Source organism: Quercus suber, unplaced genomic scaffold (genome assembly GCF_002906115.3).
Source record: "Quercus suber isolate HL8 unplaced genomic scaffold, Cork oak 2.0 scaffold_120, whole genome shotgun sequence".
Lineage (NCBI taxonomy): Eukaryota > Viridiplantae > Streptophyta > Magnoliopsida > Fagales > Fagaceae > Quercus > Quercus suber.
Window position 1 is genome coordinate 482,630 of NW_027069585.1, and position 4,345 is coordinate 486,974.

Below are 4,345 nucleotides of genomic sequence, written 5' to 3' on the forward strand. Positions count from 1 at the left end.
ACGGGCTAATTCATTGCAATGGATGGGCCTAACATGGAGGTGAATAGAAGGCAAGGAAAAAAAAAAAAAAAATCAAATTTTACTTTTTTTTTTGGTCCAGATAAATTTTCATTTTTTTTTTAATGATATTTTCTTTATTTTATATATGAATTTTAATGACTCTGTCTTATCGCATGATTAGAATCTAGTAAAAATTGATATTGGAAATTGCACTAATTCAATATGTGAATATACATGAGAAAATTGGAATAAATCATAGAATCCAAAAACAACTAATAATGAAAGGTTTGGTGGGTACAAATGTTTAATATAACTCAATATAATTATATACCACTAGTGGGTGTGATAAAACTGGTAGATGACTGCTGAGATTTCACCACATCCCAGGTTCGAGTTCTCGCAAGGACTGTAATTACAATTTTTGTTTAGTTCCAAAAACCAATAAAGCCTAGAGTGTGTGTGAGTTCGAGGTCTTCGAGTTCTAATTTGAGCTGGTGATACCCATGGGCTTATCCAAATGTACCATAGGGCGTGTGGGGTCTTCAAGCTCTAATTCGAGCTAGTGATACCCATGAGCTTATCCAAATGTACCGTGGTGCGTGGGACAGTGGCTATCACACGCGAGTCCCCCTTTTTTGTTTCTCAAAAAAAAAAAAACTCAATAAAATATTATATATATGTAGGGCCAGTTTTTGTAGCCCAAACCTAAAAGGTATGGGTTGAAGGCCCAGCGAACCCAGGACAATAAATTTGTAAAGAGTGGGCGAAAGAGCTGGGCTGGTTATGAAGTAAACAATGGTTGGCTAGGTTAATTGCAGTGATGATAATATGAACTAATGCTTGAACAACTCCATGAATGAATGTCCGAAGAGATGTTTTATTAGGTGAACAGTGATTACAACATTCAGAGTTACAGTAAAGCTTTTCTCTTTCTTTTTCTCTCTCTCCTCCGTTCTTTATTATCAGGGACCCTTCTTCTTTATATAGCATCCTCTCCTATCATCTCCATCGTCCACCTGTTCTTCATCTACGTATCTACTCAAGTGCATGTCATGTCATGTGTCTACTTTAATTCTTTGTGAGTAGCGGTAGCCGAGGTTACACTGTTCAGGGGTCTTCTCCACATAAATGCGGCCAGAAAAGCTGTTGCAGTGCATTAAATACGGTGGTAGCAGCTTTTCCTTTAGATATTTTTTAGTTCTGATCATCTCCGGATCCACCCAGAACTTATCATTATCATTGGGATCGTTAGGAAGATTATTCGGACCTTCTACACGTTTGTTTGATCAAGGCTATTTGTGGCCGAGGAGTAAGACGTCTTCGGACCAGTAATGACCTCTTCGAACGGTACTCCCCCTTTACTTCTGGGCTTCCTACTTCAAATGGGCCGCCCCAACCACCTATTGCTCCTTGGAAACATAATAGTCCTTAACAGGGTGTCCCGGACCCATTAAGTAGCTCTGGGTTTTTTCCCCTCACAATATATATATATATATATATTTGTTATCTTGATGACCATGAATGAAACCCCAAGATTTACAATCTCTCTCCCACTCAACTCTCTTCCCCTACTACTTGGGAATTACTCTTATCCACCCCTTCCCTCTCAGATCCATCTTAGACTAGTGCGGCTCCACTTGGAGCCCAAGGGTTCAAATGAACCCCTGAATTGCCCCCCTCCCCCCCCCCCCAAACAAATATATATATATATATATATTAAATATATTTATTTATTTATTTTGACACCCTAAAATAAATATTTGAACACCTTAACTTTAGATTTTTTTTTAAGCTTTGTTGAAATAAGTTTCAATATGATCATAACAATATCTTAGACATTTTAATCATATAAAAAAAAAATGCTCAACAACAAACCAATTTGATCTAAAATCTAGAAAAACAAATTAATATGCCCAACAACAAAAGTAGAAATTTGTTAATTTTAAACTTTAGACAAGGCTCATTTAGATCTTAACAAATTTCAAATAAATCAATCAAATGGGAGATCAATAGATGAATAATTGTTTGGTCATGTACATTGAAAGATATATAGCTTGTAAGATTGATAATACAAAATATGAAATATCATAGAAAACAATTGTAAAAATTTATGTATTTCAGTTTTTGTTTTTGTTTTTTTGTTGTGATGTTGATATATTTAAGTTCTCTTTTGTTTTAAATTTTGAATAATTTATGTTTATTATTGACCACCCTAAACAATAATCCTGGAGCCGCCACTATTCTTAGAACCTTCTTTTTTTCCTTTTTTCTTAAAATTTTTTTTTTGTTCTTTCTTTTCTCACTCTGTTTGGGAAAGGTACTTGTCCATGGGGGGCATAAATGGCCTTCCAAAATGTAGGAGAAAGAGACATATGATATTGAATTTAGGGAACTCCTATCAAGTGTATTAGGTTGAGATCCAAGACATTGTTTTGGTGCTTTGGAATCCCAGCAGTGTTAGTTAAAAATTTTATTTGACTAAATACCACTAAGAAATAAGAAGTTAAGAACATGTAAATTTATCAAGGAACCAAATTAAAACTGATATAAAACAATGGCTGGTGGAAAGTTTTCGTTCACAAAATAACAAATTCTTTTGGAAATAAACAAAATTTTGAAAGGGAGATAGTTAACCAGGGTAGTACCCATCCACATGTCTCGTCTCAGATTTAGAGAGGATCTCATATAGTCCTAACTTTAATTTAGTCATCAATTTTGTCCACGTCCTATTCCGATTTTTGGGGATTGACTAATGGCTATACCTAAATTTAAATCAATAGAACTTTCATTATGGTTTCTTCATCATCTATGCCTGCGTTTGGATTATATGGTGACGTGCATAATTGTACAATGGCGCAAGGAGCAAAGTGAAATGAAAAATATCAAACAAAAAAATGGAGAACAGAGCATAAACCATAAGTGCATAATGGCAGATAATAGAGATTAGGGGAGTAAAACAGCCACGACTAAAAATTGTTTAATCATTCACAAATTTATAAATTTTTACTATGAATGGATTATTTATATTGTTAATAAATTACAAATAATGATTTGATATTATGATTGTAGCAAGCTTGTCAAGGCAACCATTTTTTCTTCCTTATTTTATTATCTCGGATAATTATTCCAAGACCAGTCTCATCAGTTCCACGAAAGAGGGTCCCATTAAATTGGAGCATTTGAATCTTTATTTTAGATGCCACTTTACACGAAAGTATATTGTAATTAGAATCCAATTGAAACTTCCTAATATCCATTTGAATCTTTATTCCAACATCATCTATATTTCCTTGAAATTGCCATTAGGCATTATTTTTTACTAAAAAATTTATATATATACATACACACATATATATCAAAAGAAAAGGCAGTTAAGGTCTAGTGGGCTCATAATTCTCACTACGTCGATTCCTGATCATGGGTATGCTCCTAAATTAAGTAGGGCTGTGTTCAATTTAATTTTGGTGGGATATGTTGTCAAAAAATAATATTAGGTCGAATATATGAAATTAAGAAATCACTGGCCTAATATATTGTCAAGAAACAATATTACTTTCAAAATCTTGATGTACTATAATATGGTTGAAAAACATGCAAAATCATCATTTTCAAGTCCTAACAAATAAGAAACCAGCAAGAGAGAACTATTTTCATCATCGTGGCATCCTCCCAATAATATTTTGGTATTCAGCCATTATAAACAAAGTGTAGTAAAAAAGAGGCCTACAAGTGTTATATAAATTTAATGGAGCTTCTATATGAAGCTGGTCATGTTGTCTTATTTCAGTGCTTTGTGGAAAGGTTTGTAAAAACAAAAACAAGACACGCCCACAAGATACGTACGTTACTTGTTCAAAACAATCTAATATGTACTCGAATAAGGATTCAACAATATGAATATCCACGTTTCATCCAATCCAACATATTATCTATATGGAGATTTTAAAACATTTTAGGATTAAGGCTGTCATATTTCAAATAGGACATGAATTGTGATTTTATAGATTGAGTACAATGTAAAGGTTTTTGGTATTAATAAATTAAACTAATAAAGAGAATTTTGTTCCTTGAGTTGATGGTGTGTAAGAAATTAGTAGTGTTTAATAAATGAGATATTTGGTGTATAAGTAGCTCTTGGAATTCTTGTAATTTGTAGAATATATATATATATATATATATATGTGTAGACAGGGAAAATTCCCGACCTATCACAAGCTGACACGTCACATTACTAAGTCCACAAAATACAGCCAATTACAAAGCACCACATACTGCTGTTAGGTTTTACCATTGCTATTCAAAAGCCAATAAAAATTCGCCAAGTGTCATGCAAGAACCAATCATG